At 44.3% G+C, this 10443-nt stretch overlaps 2 non-coding genes across 2 annotated transcripts; both read right to left on the reverse strand.

Moving 5' to 3' along the window:
* Positions 1–7223: 7223 nt before the first annotated feature.
* Positions 7224–7295, reverse strand: trnaq-uug (transfer RNA glutamine (anticodon UUG)). The gene has a single exon. It is a non-coding gene; the product is annotated as a tRNA-Gln (tRNA).
* Positions 7296–9380: 2085 nt separating this feature from the next.
* trnar-ucg (transfer RNA arginine (anticodon UCG)) lies at positions 9381–9453 on the reverse strand. Its single transcript has one exon. It is a non-coding gene; the product is annotated as a tRNA-Arg (tRNA).
* Positions 9454–10443: the final 990 nt, after the last annotated feature.

Raw genomic sequence — 10443 nt, forward strand, 5'->3', positions numbered from 1 at the left:
TCCTGCAGCAAGTCACATGATATCCAAATGAGTCCCGTCAGAATGAACCAATGTTACAGCAGCTTTAGGGGACAAAATCCAAAGGCAAACCTCCTGCAGACACCAGTGAAGCTCTGTTGTTTCATTTCAATGCAGTTTCAGTCCAGATCAGTGAGTCCAGAGCTGCTAGCTTGACAGCTAAACACGGAGCATCACAACACTCAGCAGGACCCTGGCTGGAGTCGTTCTGCCAGCTTGATGTGACGTCACTCATGCAGCTCTTTGAGTGTCTCAGTGGTTCAGACCTCCAGTGCTCCAACATGAACAGGAACCTTGAAGACCATCAACCATTCATCAACAGTACAGAACAATGAGAAGAGTTTCCACTTCTAAATAAAAGGCTATCACACTGTTACTACTACAATATTACAGTATTAGAGGTTTAGAAAGTTCACCAAATTAAGAGTAAAAATGATATCATAGGCATTGACTCAGCTACATGTAGAATACAAATGCAAAGCCAGAAAACCTGGAGAGAACCCACGTAGGAACAGGGAGAACATGCAGACTCACACAGAAAGATCCTGTGCTTGAGCAGGGGCTTGAACCCAGAACCTTGTTGCTGTGAGGTGACAGGTTGAACCACTGCACCACTGTGCCTCCTATAATGGAAACTATACAGGCCTTTTAAAAAGTTATTTTTGTTCACTGCCCAGCCGGCCTGGGCTGGACCGGCCATTCAAGAATTGTCCCACTTTTCCCAGTGGCCAGGATGTCCCTGGACCCCACACACTGACCAGGACACTGGGAGGCGGTACTCATGCTAATGCTAGCCAGCAAGTGTCTCTGGTCTTGTTGTGTCTGTAATGCGGGCCATTGTGTTCCAACTGAGCAGGAATGTAAAAACATAGAAGATTTTAATAGCTGACGGCTATTTGGTGTTGTTAGAGTGGATAAACCTCACCTTGTGATTATGAATGGACAAAACCATTCAGTGATGGGGACCTATGACCTTTGACCTGGGTGACCCAACGTTGATCCAAGCATCTGAAGCCAGCGTTTCTGTTCCCAGTTTGCTGACTGGTTGTCAGTAGCAGGACGTCTCTTTTCATTGAGTTGATTTCTATTTCTGTCTGTTGCTCCGCTGTTTCAGAGTCAAATGAAGAGATTTCTGATGTTGCTGTTTGTGTCCTGCAGATGTGGAGCAGCTGCTGGTGATTAAAGAAGAGGTTCCCCCTGAGCTGCAGGACCCAGAGCCCCCCCACATTAAAGAGGAGAGGGAGGAGCTCTGGACCAGTGAGGAGGGAGGGCAGCTTCAAGGGCAGCAGGAGGCTGATATCACCACGTTCCCCTTCACTCTGGTCCCTGTGAAGAGAGAAGGGGACGAAGAGAAACCTCAGTTCCCACAGCTTCATCAGAGTCTAACTGAGGAGAACTTGAAGGAAGAGTCTCTGAGCAGCAGCCCAGTTCATCCTCTGAAAACAGAAGCTGATGGAGAAGAGAGTGGAGGACCAGAACCAGAACCAGCCAGCAAGGTAGATCCAGATCCACTTGTACAACCCCAGACTGAAGACCAGATGTCAGACTCTTCTGAAGCTGAGCCTGAAGTCAGTGAGGATGATTGGGTCAGACCTGATAACACGGCCACCTCTGAGCACAAGGAACCCTTTGGCTCCAGGAGGAATTTGCTTCAGAAATTGAGACCAGGACAGGAAGTGAGTCATTGCAGCTCAAAAGAGCAAAAAGTAAAGACTGAAAGAGAATCAGAGATCATCAGGAACGTGAACTTTGGTCCTTCTGAATCTGAGACAGAAGTCAGGAAGGATGAGCGTCCCTTTAGGTGCTCAACATGCAGTAAAGATTTTAGGAACAGAAGGAGTTTGAATAATCACATGAGAACACACACTGGGGAGAAACCATTCCCATGCTCAGTTTGTGGCAGAAGATTCTCAGAAAAGGGTAATTTGAGAAGACACATGAGAAGACACACTGGAGAGAAACCATTTCCCTGCTCAGTTTGTGGCAAAAGATTCTCAGAAAAGAGAGGTCTGAAAAGACACATGAAAATGCACAATGGGGAGAAACCATTCCCCTGCTCAGTTTGTGGCGCAAGATTTTCAGAAAATGGGCATCTGAAAATGCACATGAGAACTCACACAGGGGAGAAGCCATTCCCCTGCTCCATTTGTGGAAAAATGTTCTCTGTTCAAGGATATTTGAAAAGCCACATAAGAACACATACTAGAGAGAAACCATTCCTCTGCTCAATTTGTGGCACAAGATTCTCAGAAAAGAGATATCTGAAAAACCACGAGAACACACACTGGGGAGAAACCATTCCCCTGCTCACTTGGTGCTGAAAGATTCTTGATAAAGGCACAACTGAAAAAACACATAAGAACACACACTGGGGAGAAACCATTCCCCTGCTCAGTTTGTGCTAAAAGATTCTCGGTAAAGGGACACCTGAAAAGACACATGAGAATGCACAGTGGGGAGAAACCATTTTTCCAAACATGACACTGAAGCCATGACAAAAGAGTGGGAGACGCAGGTTGAAAGCCAATAATGAATGTATTTAACTAAAAAAAAACACAACAATAAATCAAAAATGGGCCCAGGTGCTTCCAACTAGGAGGAATGAACAGCTCCCCACCCTCCAGATACCTGCTGCAACACAAGAAACATCATGAAAGACACGAGATTCTGCGTGACTTTTCTGTTAAACCTGTGTTGAGAGCTAATTTGCAGTATGCAACCAAACCAGGTTACTTTTGAATGTTGCAAAAATACATCCCTGCAATTCTTCAAAAATAATTAATAATACAAGAACACACATTTGGTTTGTTTTGCACTGGAATTGTCCTTTAAGAGCTTCACAAGCTGGGAGAAGGATTTTAAACACTACTCTGGATTTTACTGGAGGCCAGTGCAGCGAAGCTAAGATTTGCGTGATGTGCTCTCTCTTCCTAGTTTCTGTCTATGCTTCTTGTCTATGCTTTACGCTTTATTTCTATGCATGCACCTGCATTGTGGACCAGCTGCAGAGTCTTCAACCACTTGTTAGTACAGCCTGATAATAAAGTAAATAAAAATATATGATAATAAAGAGTTACAATAGAGCAGTGACATCACTAGATAATGTGTCTCTAAGGGGTTTTGGGCCAAGCACAGGAACTTCTGTCTTATCAGAGTTGAACAGTAACAAGTTATAAGTCATCCAGGCCTTCATGTCTGGAATGCATGCTTGTAGTTTGGATAACTGTTGGCCTTCATCCGGCTTTATTGATAAATATAATTGATTATCATCTGTGAAACAATGGAAATGTATGGAGTGTTTTTGAATAATATGACCTAAAGGAAGCATATATAAAGTGAAGAGTATCGGCCCCAGCACTGAACCTTGGGGAACACCGTGTTTAACTTTGGTTTGCATGGAAGATTTATCGTTAATGAGTAGGGCTGGGTTTAAAAAATCGATTTAATCCATTTGAATCAATTTTCCTTTTCATGGTTTGATATCGATTCATAAAACCCACAGATCGATTCCTAACTTGCAGAGAACAGCCTGTGTATCAACTCTGGCAGTCTCGCATGATCAGCGTTTGGCGGCAGTTTTAATGGAATGTGATCTTGCGAGAATTTACTACCAGTCAAGCAAACATGGCGGACTGAAGCACAACCCTGAAGGCACACTCGGTGAGATTAAAGGCCGATGTTTGGGTGCACTTTGGTTTTAAGGACGGAGAAAATGACGACTTGGGGGGGGGGGCAATATGCAAACTATGCAACGGGATGGTAAAGTACTGTGGGAATACGACAAATCTCCACTTGTCAAGACATCACCCAGCAGAAAACCAGTCGACACGGCTCAAACAACGCAGCCTGGAGCAGGTATAAGATAACCGAGGCTGTTGCAGTTTTTATATGCAAAGACATTTGACAATACCAAACATGAACGCAAGCTTAAAACAAAGCATCGAAACTTCGCTTCACTCAGCAGAGAACGTGGCATTGACTTGTGATTGTTAGACGTCAAGAGCAACAGATTCATATCTGACCATTCCAGCTCACTACATTAGCGACTGGGTCCTCGCATGCCATGTTCTTCAAACCAGAGCCGTGGAAACCAGCCACACAGCGAGAAAACTCAGCGAACTGTTATTCAGTGCAATAGGCGAGTGGAAGCTTAGGAACAAGGTGCCAGCCATCGAAACTGACAATGCAGCAAATATTGTCCGCGCTGCGGAGATGACGGGCTTGTTGCACATTGGTTGCTTTGCACACCTTCTTAATTTAGCCTCGCAAACTGCGCTGAAAGTCCCTACAGCTGCACGCTTGCTCGGCAGAGTCAGACGCATGGCTGCATTTTTTCATCGTAGCTCTACGGCGAGCCGCATCCTCAGTGAGAAGCAAAGGGTGCTGGAGCTTCCTGAGCACAAGATGGTGATTGACGTGGTGACACGTTGGAATAGCTCACTGGAGATGCTGGACCGTTTCCTCCAGCAGCAACCAGCCATCTCAGCAGCTCTGCTGTCACCTGAAGTACGCAGAAACGAGAAAGATGTCTGCACGTTGACAGAAGTGGACGTAAGAGTCCCAGAGGATGTGGTCAAAGCCCTTCAGCCACTGAAAGCAGCTACTCTTGCCAAGTCTGAGGAAAAATCCCCGACTCTGTCCATCATTGCACCCTTGCATGCACAACTGTTGGAAGAGATGCGCTGTGTCCCCCAGGATTCAACAGTCATCAAAGAGGTCAGGACAGCAGCAGACAACAACCTCAATTCAAGGTAAGCTTAAAAAGTATGTTGGTGAATGCGTGTGCATTCATGCACATTCATTTCCAATTAAATTATATTTAAGTGATCAAATATATCTTTTCAAGGTTCGTGCCTTGAAGGACAGGCTCTATGTTGCTTCAGCGTCAGACCCTCGTTTCAAGGCTCTGCCTTTCTTGCCTGATGAGGCCTGGAACCACACATTCTCCCGACTGGTGACTGAAGCTTCCGTTGTGGCACAGGCGGAGGCTTCTAATGTAAGTTATTGACACAAAAAAAACCTTATTTCCTACAGTTTTTGTACTTTACTGTATTCAACTCAAATTTAATTTGTCTTCATTATTTTAATATTAAGCAGTTGTATTCTGAATTGTATTCCAAGTGTCTTTCCAGATCATTTTCTTGCTATTTTCAAGCAGCAAACATCTGCTTTTGGTGGAAAAGAAGAAGCTGTGCCTGATCCCGTTGAAGATGTTGCTCCACCAAAGAGACCAAAGGAATCCTCTGCGCTGATGTCTCTCCTAGGGTCAGCCTACATGCGGAAAGAGACAGTTACACAGAAAACTGTATTTGAAAAGGCCCAGGATGAAATCAAAATATACAGGGAAGTAACACCCATTCCACTCTCTGAGAATCCTCTCAACTGGTGGAGAACACATGCAAAGCAGGATCCCCTATTGGCCCACCAAGTAAAACGGTACCTTTGTGTACCTGGTACCAGTGTCCCGTCCGAGCGGGTTTTTTCCACCACTGGGGATGTTGTGACGGCAAAAAGGAGCTGCCTTACTCCTCAACATGTTGATCAACTCCTTTTCATGCAGAAAAATCGTACTCTCTCCAACAAGTAAGAAAAGGGATGACAGGTCTTGAAGTTTTATGGACTTAGGTTTGTGATTATTGTTCAGAAGTTTACAAGATCTTTTTTATTCGTGTGTCAAGAAAACCCTTTAAGGAGTAATTCAGAACTGTTTAGACTTGTAAATACTTTTCTTTTTTGCATGAATGAAAAACAAACCAAACCCAAACAGGAAGTTCAGAATGCCTGGAAAACAAGATGGAATGTCACCACTTGTCTGATGGTGTTTTTCAGTTTACATTGTATGTTTCAAATATACAGACCATGTTCCAAAAAACTGAGATATTGGCGCTATTTTAATTTGCCTACATTTATTTGAGTCAACAGATGGCTGTTAATTCTGTTCTGATGCAGTTGTCACAACCATTGTAGTGTTATTGCACAGAAGCTGTGAGACAGTTGTAGCTAAGTGAGTGTCCTGTTTATGTGTGTCATCTTTGGAGAAACTTTATTTACAATGTCTATCTTGTAATTTATTTCAATTTGATTTATATACATTCATTTTTTGTTGTTGTCAGTCACTTGGTCAGGTTTAAATAAATAAATAAATGGACGTTGAATCGAATTGAATCGTGAATTGAATTGAATCGGACCTCGGAAAATCAAATCAAATCGATTAGGAAAATCTGAATCGATACTCAGCCCTACTGACTGGTATTTGTTGTTAAACTGGACAGTTTGTCTGTTGAAGCTCTTTAAGTTGATCTGGTTGGACACAAATCTTAGCCACTCAGATGCAGCAGCAGAAGAAGCTGTCATCCACCCTGACAGTCAGAGCATCAAGTCAAGGAAACATCAACCATCTTGTAGTTCCAAACCTTCACCTGTCAGATTCAGCTACTTCTTATTGTGGGATTTTAACTTTGAACACAAACAGTGTCTCGACGCACGATGGCCCAAAAACGGCCCGCATCCCGATTGCAGATCAGCACCACACCAGACCCAGGATTGGTCCAGTTCTGATTTTACTTCAGTATTTGGCACCTTCGGATGTTCGGACCGAATCCAGTTAGTTACACACATTTTCATTTCACCTTGGATTTTGGAGCTTTCGGGTTAAAACCTGTATTTCATGTGTGGGCCACAACCGTCATGTGTGCACCACAGCCGGATCAGGAAGCTTTCAAACGGATCTGGCCCAAAGACTCCTGCTATCTGGGTAGTGTAGATGCCAATGTAGTGGTTGGGGAAATAGTCTCTGAGAATCCAACTTGAAGGTCCTGCTAAGTGTTGTGATGCTCAAATGTTCTGTAAAATAGTTGGACCCTCAGCAAAGATACTAGATTAGGAGTTGATGGAGTCGTTGCAGATACCAGGGTCCAAAGTCCAGCTTGAACCTGGTTTGTGCAGTTCTTTGTCAAGCTAGCAGCGATTCTTTCTTTTCACATGGCCGTGTCTCCTGATGACTCAGGACCAGTTGATGTCCATTTACCTGTCATGGTGACAGAGAACTTTGTCCAGCTCAACCAGGACAAAACTGAGGTCTTAATTGAAGGTGGTGGCAGCGTTGTTAGGGCCTGAGCCTCCTCCCAACCAGCCACAGCCAAGTAGCACGAGTTGGCCATAGAAAAATGCAATTCCTCTTTCAATGTCCGTCACAGACTTGCTGGAGACTCCACCGAGATTTGAACTCGGATCACTGGATTCAAAGTCCAGAGTGCTAACCATTACACCATGGAACCAGTCCGAAAAAAAAGACATGAGTGAGAAAAATTATGGCGCTTATCATGTAGGAGGGACTACAGTGGTTGTCTGGTTTAAATTTTCACGAACATCCATCCATCCATTCATCCATTGTCTTCCGCTCATTCCTGTTAATGGTTGCAGACTCCTTTTTCATAGCTGGAACCTTCCTCTTGTGTCAGCTTCCTGTTCCCATCTCTATGTTAACGGTCAGTTTTGACCCACGTCTTCAATCAGCTGTCAAATAAACTAAAACAATTTTCTATCATGGTTCAGGTTAACAAAATCCTCATCAACTTCTCTGGTCCAATCACATTTATGTTGGCACACAGAGAACAGATCCAGAGTCAGAGCTGAGACTTCAGTCTAACCACCTTAAGCTGGAGGAGAAGAAGCCCTGATTTCTGGGTCTCAGTCTTTTTACTCTCTTGGCTCCACCCACACAGGGCAGGAGAACATCCTCATAGAGAGTCAGTGTTTTTCCATGTTTAACCAAATCAGCTCTCAGTGGTTAAGAACAGGTGAGTTAGTGAGTGTGGTTCGTTCTAATCTGATGTCCAAGCTGCAGGAAACAGCAAAGCCAAACAGTACAGAAGCCTTTCAGCATTCATGCAGACTGGAAAGAGGCTGAAATGCTCCCTGCTTCTGGAAGGAGCAGAGATGGAGCCAGAAAAAACACAGAATTTACCCAGACTCTGATTTGAACTAGCAAGAGACTCAAGCTGGTCATGAAGTATGATTGGCTGCCTCTTCGTGATGTCATTCACACACTTGTATAATCAGGATGTGAGCTGAGGGGTGGAGATCAATGAGTCCTGGAGACGTTCAATAATGTCCACAACTTTGGCACCAGGAATACAGCAGGTGATGGCACCTGGGAGTTCAACAGACCTGATGATTGAACCACCAATCACAAGGATTTCAGCCTCCATTGTAAACAGAGAGTTTAGATGAGAGAGAACCTGCTGTCAGCCTCACCAGTCAGGGCAGTGGTAGAGGCAGCAGAGTTGAATGAAGCAGGATCACCTGGCAGGTCTCAGCTGGAGGTGATGACATCACTGGCCTCAGTCCTAACCAGTGCTCTGCCTAACAACACGGACGATGGTGAGAAACCAGTAGAAGCACTCTGAGAGTTGGAGACAGCAGGAGGAGAGAGACCACGACAGAGTCACCCATGGGAAACTGTTGGATCCACTCAGGACAAACTGGACAGACACAGATCAAAGACAGAATTGATGATGATGTCATCAGGGGGCTTTGATGGTGTCTTTATTTGTACCCAGAATTCTGTCTTTGATCTCAGGAGGACATGAAAGAAACACAACTGAGGAAAGAAGAGGCGAACATTCAGCTTCATTAGAAACACTTGAACTGTTGAACAGTAGAATTTGTTTGAAACAGTTTACAACACTGAGTGACAGGATTGAAGAGGGAAGAGTTTTCTACTTTAAATTTAATTCTAACTTTGAACTGGGGATGAACATTTTTAGTCGTTCATATTCTAACATACAGAGGAAGTCATGTCATTCCCTTTTTTAAAAAAGAAAAACATGTGAAGCTCCTCCCCCCAGCTCCAGATGGACAGACAGACATGAGAGTGGCCAGGAAGCAAAGAAGTGTTGTGCTCCTCTCCAGTGCTCTGGTGTTGTTGTGCTCTTCTCAGCTCCATCATGAAGACCTGCTGGCACTGGGCGCTGGTGGAAGTTTGCAGCTCTCACTGGAAAGTCCTGAGGCTCCTCCCACTCTGAAGCAGGCAGTTGCTCCCAGCCAGCCCACACTTTCACTCTCTGGTGTAGGAGTGAAGAACAAAATCAGAATCAAGAACCATCACTCTTTCATTGGGGCTCCTTTCTCCTTGTTCTGATCCAGAAATTCAACAGCTTCTAACATTGATTTGACAGGAAATGTTGATGACACACTGGGATTTTTGTTCTCCTGCTGTCACTGTCAAGTGCAGCTTAACATGAGAGGTAGCAGGATCATTCATGTGTTCATGTTTCCAGCAGACAAGGAGGGAACCTGGGAGGACTTCAGTGACTTTGATCAGTGGTTCTCACTTCATCTTCTCAGTATAAAGTTTAAAGTGAGCTGGCCAGGAGTTGAACCTAGAATCTTCTGATCCGAAGTCAGACGCGTTGTCCATTGCGCCACCAGCCCTACAGAGGGGAGGTGCTTATACAAAAAGAGTCAACACCTTCATTTGTATGTCAGAAAATTTCAATGATATGGTGGCATTTTCTGTTTTTGTGCTGTCTGATTGTCTAAATATCAGGTTTAGATCATCAAATTAACACTGGAACAAAACATAATAAACATTAATTATTTAACATTCAAAAAAAAAAAGAAAGAGAACCTGCATCATCCCAGCCATGAAGACCTCAACATGGTTGAAGAGAAAGTCTTGGGTTGGATTCTTGTGTTTTGCAGCATCCTTGATGAGTCTGCATAGAAACATTGGTGTTGTGGACTCACATCCACCAGGAGTGGAGCTCAACCAAGAAGAGCAAGAGGAGAATGTTTTAGGAGGAGCTGGGAAGTTCCCTGGTCAAGCCACACACTGAGGGAAGGGAACGGACGCCCCGAGACCCAGACGCTGCAGCCTTGCTCAGACAGCTGCAGAGCTCAGCAGCACTCCATCCATGCCATCAGCAACACAGAGAGCATCCACACCAGCGTCCTCCTCAGCAGCCCTGCCTCAACACCAACCAGAACAGCCACAGCCACAACCCCCTCAGGACCTGGATTCTTTCTAAATACTTTTTAAAGGCGTGTTCTGTCCAGGTAGAAGACATGATTTGTTTCTTTGGATGAAATAAAAATGGATGAAAACGTCTAGAACATCCCTCCCAAATCTGATTTCTTCAATTGAAAGAACTCTAACATTTCTAGATTCATTCCCTCCAGTAAGGTCTTATTTCCAGCTCTGCTCTCCCTCCACTACTGTTCAGTGTAGTATTTATTTTACTGACTACTTCATTGACAGGTGGTAAAACTTTCTGGTGTTTCCTGAACTTAACTGAGTGCTGCTCAGTAAAGTTGCCATGACTTGAGATTCTCTTCCTGCTGGGTCCATTTCAACATTCTTATCCTTCCTATCACTGGAGATAAAGTATCAGTCAGGGCTGTACTTGATTAGTACTGCATATA

Source organism: Aulostomus chinensis, chromosome 1 (assembly GCF_037954235.1).
Source record: "Aulostomus chinensis isolate RoL2024-O1b breed Wild chromosome 1, RoL_Achi_v1.0, whole genome shotgun sequence".
NCBI classification, from domain to species: domain Eukaryota; kingdom Metazoa; phylum Chordata; class Actinopteri; order Syngnathiformes; family Aulostomidae; genus Aulostomus; species Aulostomus chinensis.